General features: G+C 50.1%; 2 long non-coding RNA genes across 8 annotated transcripts; one reads left to right on the plus strand and one right to left on the minus strand.

Moving 5' to 3' along the window:
• The first annotated feature begins 530 nt into the window (after positions 1-530).
• On the plus strand, positions 531-3926 carry LOC120966379 (uncharacterized). Its single transcript, XR_005759933.3, has 2 exons — positions 531-766; positions 3690-3926. It is a non-coding gene; the product is annotated as an uncharacterized lncRNA (long non-coding RNA).
• Positions 648-7881, minus strand: LOC109772009 (uncharacterized). Of its 7 annotated transcripts, none has more exons than XR_012187614.1 (6): positions 6760-7881; positions 4428-4535; positions 3599-4289; positions 3442-3514; positions 1203-1346; positions 648-1031 (listed from the first exon to the last, which is right to left on the minus strand). It is a non-coding gene; the product is annotated as an uncharacterized lncRNA (long non-coding RNA). The 7 variants fall into 7 exon arrangements; XR_012187612.1 differs by having other exon boundaries at positions 1203-1449; positions 6760-7839; XR_012187616.1 differs by having other exon boundaries at positions 1203-1449; positions 7479-7765.
• Positions 7882-8543: the final 662 nt, after the last annotated feature.

Here is an 8543-nt window from a genome sequence, read left to right on the forward strand (position 1 = left end):
GCTGAGGCACAGACTGCGTTGCCCAGGAGCGCCGCCGACGCCAGTTGCTGGCTTGCTACCTGGCTTACCCGCCTTGCTTCCGCCGCATGCAGGCTCTTTCCACTCCTCAGGCATCCGCCATGTCGGCCCAAGCAGACGACGAAGTCCAGCCCTGGCCAACAAGCTGTTCGTCACACGCCCATGGTAATATAGTGACGCTTCCTCTTTTCAATCAACCATTTTTTTTCTGTTCATCGAATTTCCAAGGAGTCATTTGCATTCCCAATTTTAATATGTGGGAGGAATTGAAGAACAATACATCAGCTAATCTCTGTGAATTTCATACGCTCGCGGCCGGCAATTAAGGAATGTGCCTCCCTGTCGGGTCCCCACCCATGTGCTAAAAAAGGCAAGTCCAGTTTCCTTCTCTCGTTGCCACGTCTTGACAACCACAGCCGTAGTCCAGCTTCCCTCACGTGATCCCTTCCTCCACCTACCACCAGAAAGGACAAGAAAACCCTACACCCCACCAAGCCCAGATCCCCGTGCGTCTCCTTCCCCCCAGCCGCCACCGGACGCCATGGCCTAGACTGTGGAGCTCTCCTCCCACAGCGAAAAAAGAGAGAGAAAAAAAACGCGAGAAATCAAGGCAAAAACTCGTGGGAAAATAAATCTAAAAACACAATTGTGTCTGCAATTCTTCATGCTGAACAGGCAATAAATCTGGAGAATTGTGGGCAAAAATATTGGCAGATCTGGGCAAGTTTCTCCCAGTGGAAACACGAAGGTAAAAGTGCTGTTCCAAAAAATTCTGGCCATTAACTTCTTTTAGTTCTAGAACTACTGGATTTCCCTCTCTGTACCCCCCCCCCCCCCCCCCCCCCCCACTTGATCTTCTAGTGGCAGAATTGCCCCCTGTACCAAAAAACGTTTGCAGAAACGTCACTTGGATCTTGTCCCCCTGTTCTTGCATCTCCCTACCCCTGTAGAATTGGATGTTGGATAGAAGCTGCTGACTCTTGAATTTGCATCTTTGTCTTTGCACCTTGTTTCTGCAAAATGGAGAAAGAAAAACGAAGCAGAGTTATTGTGTGTTGCTTACAAGAAAAGGCTTGTAGCAAAGTCTAGATTCTTACAAAAACACACAAGTAGCCAGGCAAATAGAACCTGGAAACTAGTAGTAGAAAAAAGTCCTGCAACCATGTAAAAAACAGCTCACTGACTTTGCTTTGTTTTAGTGATTTTGCACCCAAAAAAGTACGAGTTGCATCCAGAGGCTCCTCCCCTCTGCCAGATCTCTCTCTTTGTTCACACACACCTTGCCTTCTTCCCGAGCGAGAGAGGAGCGAGAAAGAAGAGGCTGGCCGCTGCTCATAGTACAGTAAAAACCACTGATCATCACGCGTCGACAAGTAGTATATTTACCGCACTCACTTGCTGGTACTTGAGCAAGCAGGCTCATTCACTTCGCTGTTGTTGTTGATATTGCTATTTAGTAAGGAAAACAGGAGGACAAAAATGTGTTGCGAAAAAACAGATTTTTCACTTACTTAAATGATCACCTTATGCATGACCACACATAAAACATTCTAAAAGAAGTAAAAAATAAAGTGGTTTGAATTTTGGCGGCGTGATTCGTGGGTTATTGGGCAACTTGGTTCGCCGGGTGAGGCGACACTAGGTCACCAAGGGCGGAGGGTAGGCTAGTTTTGTCCCTCGGGTTAGGCGACTTGGTGTGGTGGTCTTTGGGTGACTTGTTTGCCAGGTGAGGCGACACTAGGTCACCGAGGGCGGGGGGTAGGCTAGTTTGTCCCTCGGTTTAGGCGACTTGGTGCGGTTATCCGTGGGTTATTGGGCGACTTGGTTCGTCGGGAGAGGCAACACTAGGTCACCGAGGCGGGGGGGTAGGCTAGTTTGTCCCTCGGGTTAGGCCACTTGGTGTGGTTGTACGTGGGTTATTGGGCAACTTGGTTCGCCGGGTGAGGCGACACTAGGTCACCGAGGGCGGGGGGTAGGCTAGTTTTGTCCCTCAGGTTAGGCGACTTGGTGTGGTTGTCCGTGGGTCTTTGGGCGACTTGTTTGCCGGGTGAGGCGACACTAGGTCACCGAGGGCGGGGGGTAGGCTAGTTTGTCCCTCGGGTTAGGCGACTTGGGGTGGTTGTCCGTGGGTTATTGGGCGACTTGGTTCGCCGGGAGAGGCGACACTAGATCACCGAGGCGGGGGGTAGGCTAGTTTGTCCCTCGGGTTAGGCCACTTGGTGTGGTTGTCCGTGGGTTATTGGGCAACTTGGTTCGCCGGGTGAGGCGACACTAGGTCACCGAGGGCGGGGGGTAGGCTAGTTTTGTCCCTCGGGTTAGGCGACTTGGTGTGGTTGTCCGTGGGTTTTTGGGCGACTTGTTTGCCAGGTGAGGCGACACTAGGTCACCGAGGGCGGAGGGTAGGCTAGTTTGTCCCTCGGGTTAGGCGACTTGGGGTGGTTGTCCGTTGGTTATTGGGCGACTTGGTTCGCCGGGAGAGGCGACACCAGGTCACCGAGGCGGGGGGTAGGCTAGTTTGTCCCTCGGGTTAGGCGACTTGGTGTGGTTGTCCGTGGGTTATTGGGCAACTTGGTTCGCCGGATGAGGCAACACTAGGTCACCGAGGCAGGGGGTAGGCCAGTTTGTCCCTCGGGTTAGGCAACTTGGGGTAGTTGTTCGTTGGTTATTGGGCGACTTGGTTCACCGGGAGAGGCGACACTAGGTCACCGAGTCGTGGGGTAGGACAGTTTGTCCCTCGGTTTAGGCGACTCGGTGCGGTTGTCCATTAGTTATTGGGCGACTTGGTTCGTCGGGAGAGGCGACACTAGGTCACCAAGGGTGGTAGGGGGGTAGGCTAGTTTTGTCCCCCCGGGTTAGGCGACTTGGGGTGGTTGTTCGTGGGTTATTGGGCGACTTTGTTCGCTGGGAGAGGCAGCACTAGGTCACCGAGTCAGGGGTAGGCTAGTTTTGTCCCTCGGGTTAGGCGACTTGGTGTGGTTGTCCGTGGCTTATTGGGTGACTTGGTTCGTCGGGAGAGGCGACACTAGGTCATCGAGTCGGGGGTAGGCTAGTTTGTCCCTCGGGTTAGGCGACTTGGGTTGGTTGTTCGTGGGTTATTGGGCGACTTGGTTCGCCGAGTGAGGCGACACTAGGTCACCAAGGGCGGGGTAAGGCTAGTGTGTCCCTCGGGTTAGGCGACTTGGGGTGGTTGTTCGTCGGTTATTGGGCGACTTGGTTTCGTCGGGTGAGGCGACACTAGGTCACCGAGGGCGGGGGGGGGGGGGGGGGGGGGGGGGGGCTAGTTTTCTCCCCTGGGTTAGACGACTTGGGGTGGTTGTTCGTGGGTTATTAGGCGACTTGGTGTCACAAAAAAAACTGTTTTTGCTGCTGTTTACTACAAGGGTGTGTGTGTGTGAGAGCCCATGAAAAGGGTTGGGGTCTTGCCTGTTATCTTGCTTTGGGCACTTGATTTCAGTAGTTTCCAATCTTCTGTCTGGATACTTACCAAATCTTCTATCTGGAAGAAAGTATTTTCGTGTGCCGTCAAAACCAATAAAAAAAGCAAACCACCAAATGAGAGAAAAAATTATGTGGCGCTTACCACCATGTGGTGCACGCAGCAGTTTACTGCATACTTCTTACTTCGCCGGTTCGCTAATGAAGCTTTAATCTGATTTGCTGTGAATGCGCAGAAGTTGAGCCTCTACTTTCTCCAAATCGGCGACTATTGGGTAGCATCAAGGACTGACATGAAGGCTCGTTGTGGGGCACATGAAAGTGCTCACTACAACTATCAACCATGCCCGCATGAAATCATCGTCTGCTCTCCTCACCATCTTTCCAATCATGTTGTAGACGGTTGTTATCTCGGGGGCACTTCCATTCTCAAACCCGTACCTGCTGTTTATGAATGATATAGCTTCTGAATCCCAGCCATAGAACACGTCTTCCCCAGAGTTGCGTAGACCCAAAGTATGGTGGACGCTTTCGGCTGTTACGGGAATCTCGCCCCTGCCTTGGACTACAATACACTCGCTGTCTGGATCGTAACTCTGCATCACCCACCGGCTCAGGTCCGCAGGCATCGATGTGCCTCAATCTTCAGTATTGCTCCCCAGATGGTATGTTTTGGTGAGATCCTTTTGATCCTGCTCAAAACTCTTGTTTAACTTTACAAGCCCTGCGGGCGCTGCTCTATTTCTTCCTTCCTGAACCTGCTTCTTCCTTGGTCGCCTACGGACTTGTAAACCCTCATCTTTGTTCCCGGCCGCTGCGTCAGTTCTTGCTGCGCCCTGATAAAAAGACAGGAAGAAAAATTTAAGAAACATGGTTTCCTCTGATTCTCTGCCTAAGTCGTGGCAATGTTGCGGAAACACACACAGGAGATGATAACAAAAAAGGAAAAAAGAAAAGGTGTGTGTGGACTGTACCTCGCCGTTATGTTCATCTGCGTAGTCCTCCATCTCAATGCTGCCAGTCCAGGGGATACTGAAAAAGGATGCCCTCCTCGCACCCCTAGTTTTTCACTTTTGTCTTGCCTGCATTTTAAAAAAAAAGTTAGGAAGGGGTGTTGGAAAACCCTTGGCGACTACTAAAGACACACAGAATTGCCCCTCCCTTATATTCTACATGCATTTGTGAGATATATAGATCACTAAAAAAGAGATGAAAACATGACTAAATACTTTGTATGTGCATTGTCCTATGCATTGTCTGTAACATGCTAAAATACTCACAAAAAAAGCATCATGAAAATTCACTAAAAATTCTCATGATTGTCGGCTCATTTATATGATGGTGATGATACGGGGTAGCAAAATAAAATGAAGCACCTGGGATAATACGATGCAGGAGAAAAAGCAATCAGCGATGAAAAATAATGATGAGAAAAATAAAGTCTAGTTCATCCGCAGTTTTATCCATTCATAAAAAAAAAACTGGTCGCAGCTACATCCAGAAAACGGAGCCTACAAAAAACACACATATCTCTGTCTGATTGCCTACATATCTTCATACTGATTATTCTCTGAACTAGTTAACCCCGCATCATTTCGTACTGATTATTGTCTACTTATCTTCCATCTAATTGCCTACTAAAAACAATCAGTGTTGCCTATTTCTATTCTGATTTCCTGCAAAAACGTAGTGTTTATAGCATACTGAACTATGTCTAATTGCCTACTAAAAACAAACAGTGCTGCCTATTTCCTGTTTCTGATTTCCTACAAAAAATATAGTGTTTATTGCATACTGACTACTATGTCTAATTGCCTACTAAAAAAATGCTCCTGTCCAAGATGTCATAGGTGTGAAAAATAGTTGATGGTCTGCATGTCAGTCATTGCGGGCTTTGCGGTGAATTAAAATACAACTTATACTGGTTAATAGGTGTGCAGACATTTTAAACACATATTGGTTGGAGAATAATTCTCCATGGCAAGCAAAGAACTAGTAGCAGAAAAATTTATCCAACATCAGATGGGCTGGGCATAACATATTGGTTCCGAACTTGTTCTGCTAGCAGGAGTTGGTTCCAAGCTTGTGGGTATTTGTGCCCAGGAGCTAATTAGAACGGTGTTGAATCTTTTCATCACACTGGCTGGAGACTAATTCTCCTGGAGCAGGTTCCAAATAACCAGTGCTCGTCGAGCAACATCGGTCTGTTGCTGAAAATTCATCCGCAAAACAGCATTATAACGAATATATCAAAAGTAGACCTGACAAAAAAGCAACAATCCAGATTATCTACAAAAACCACAGAAATGGACAAGCCTGTATTTGCCTACAGAACAACATAGATAGATGTTGCCTACATAATCCCTCATCTAAAAAATGCCAAAAAAACTCATGTGTGAGTTTGCCTTCATATATATAGGTAGAAACAAATTGAGTTGCCTACAACACATGGAATGGACACCGTGTATATACCTACAGAACAACAGATTTGTTGCCTACATAAAAACCCCATCATCTCTGTGTGTAATTGCCTGCGTATGTGTTGGTTGCCTAATTAAGTTGCCTGCAAAACCTAAAAAATCGAATCGAAACCGTAGGTCCTACTCCCCCTCCCCTCCATGAAGCGTGGATGCCCCTACTCGTGACGCGAGGGTTTGAGCCCGCCGACGAGGACTACGATTTCGCCTCCCCGTCGTCCCCGTAGGCCAGAGAAAACATTGAGGAGGAGGAAAAAAAAGCCGCCGGAACACATGGAGGAAAAAGAGTCGCCGGGGGAAGCTGACCTGCGGTTCGTAGATGGGCGGAGACGCCCTGGTTCCCCGTTGGCCAGCCGCCCACGCGCGCCCCCGTCCTCTCTTCTCCCCGTCGCGCCCGCGGCTCGGGGTCTCCCCCGCCGGTCCGCTTGCTGGGCACGCGCGCGGCTCCCTCTGCTCCCGATGTGGGTGGTTGTTCAAACCGGAGAAGCTTCTCCCGTCGGCGGTGGACTCTCCCGTTCACGTCGAATTCCGGTGGCTAGGGATTCGGTTCCTGTTGACCCCCCCGTGTGGAGAGAGTGAGGGGAGGGGAATTGGGGATAGGGAGAACTGGTGGGGCGCGTTCCCCAAAGGTGAGTACTCTGCGCCGGTCCGCCGGCCCAAACTTTGACCCGGTCCAACCCTGGCCGTCAGATGTGAAGTGTAAAAACCGTCAGATCTAAGAATCCCGTCCCGCTCCCGTATTCCCCGCGCGGACGACTCTCTCTTCCCCACCTCCTCATCTCAAATCGGGAGAAAACGTTCAGGACGGGAACGAGAGGACGAAGCTTGCCAGATCGTCGGCGTTCACTGGATCGCCCACGCTCGTCGGATCGCCGCTACTCACGACGGTGAGGCCGCACGTCGTTTCCGGCGATGGTGCTTGCCGGGTACCTCCCCCGCTCTCAGTTTGTGCTCCAGATCCCGCCGCTGACCGATCGCAGACGGTCCATGGTTGCAGCACTCCGGTGCGTCGCCCCTGGCCTCGCCGTCGCCTGCATGAGTTTCGGCGATACAAACGGCACCAATCGCACCATAAAACAGATGTAGCAAAAAAACTTGTTCGTCGTAGCAAAAAGCAACGGCGGTTGCAGCAAAAACGTTGTCGTCGTCGCCGTGGGTCGCAACTCGTCATGAATGGACGTAGCAAAAACATTTGCCGGTTGTAGCAAAATCGACGACGTTCCAGCAAAATCCAAAGTTGGTAGTAGCACAAATAGGTGCTAGTTCCAGCAAAAACTAAGACAATGGTAGCACAAAAATCATTTGGTTCCAGCAAAACTCAAAGACAGTGGTAGCAAAAATGATGCTAGTTCCAGCAAAAAGCAAAACAATGGTACCAAAAAAAGGAGTACTGGATCCAGCAAAATTCAGAGACCATGGTAGCAAAAAAATCCTTTGGTTCCAGCAAAAAACACTTAATTTGCGAATACTAGCAAGAAAAAGTCGCTGATTCCAGCAAAAAACAAAAACACGGATGAAGCAAAAATTGCCGTTGGTTGCAGCTCCCACCGAGGCCAGTTCCAGCATCTCGTCCGCCCACGACGTAGCCGTTGTCCCTGGCACAGCAACCTGGGCTTGCAGCACCAACAGCTTTTGGTTCCAGCTTCAGATGAGGACTATTGCAGCACCGCCCCCGGGGATGGAGCTCAGATCATGGCGTGGCGGCTGTCGCGGGCGCGGCCACGCAACCAATGGGAAACACCTCGTCGGATCTATGAGGGATTTGTTTTGCTATGAAGGGGGGCACGAAGGAGAAGAAGAAAAAGCTATGTGAGAGATGAGGATGGGAAAGAAGGAAGAAGGAAGAACCCGGGCGACACTAGTAGCGCCAGGGCTGCGGCGGTGGCCGGCGCTGACCACTACCGGAGATGAGGAAAGCCATGGGATCCAGTGGGGAAGAAAAGAAATTTGTGGATGGTATTGTCTCACGTGAGAAGATAAGTGTGATGCGTGTGGACCCTTTGGGAAGGACGTGGGTGTGAAAGAGGGTAGCACGTGGGTTGTTAGCTGTTTTATGGTCGTGTGATTAGCTCGAATCGAGCGGCCCGTGCGTGACCGGCGGAACACTCGGCCGGTGCGCCGGGTATAAACATTCCCCTTCCCCAAAATTTCGAAACGACAAAACACACCGCACCGCTCGGTCGGGTTCCCTCTCGCCACGTGTCGCGTCCTGTTCTCTGAGAGAATGGTTAATAGTATAGCCAGCTGGCTATAAGCCAGTGCCATGTCATCTACGGCTCATCTTATAGCCAATATGTATAATAGTACATCAAAAGAGTGTACTACTTTTTTATTACGCGGACCACATTTCATTCTCATAAAGTGCCTAGGAGCACGTGCTAGAGCTGGCTCTTCACGAAGAGCCCGCTTATCTTGTCTCTTCTCTCCTCTTTCCTCCAACTAAGCAGAAATATACTAGTTTTTTCCTTATAGCTCGCCGACTCAGCTCTATTATACTTGCTCTGATGGACGGTCGTCGTTCGGCCGCTGCAGCGTGCCAGATAGCACGCGCGTGAGTCAGCGTTTAGGTTCATATTATATGAGAGCATGGTTAATAGTACAGCCAGCTGCTGG

The sequence above is a fragment of the Aegilops tauschii genome, chromosome 6, assembly GCF_002575655.3.
Source record: "Aegilops tauschii subsp. strangulata cultivar AL8/78 chromosome 6, Aet v6.0, whole genome shotgun sequence".
Lineage (NCBI taxonomy): Eukaryota > Viridiplantae > Streptophyta > Magnoliopsida > Poales > Poaceae > Aegilops > Aegilops tauschii.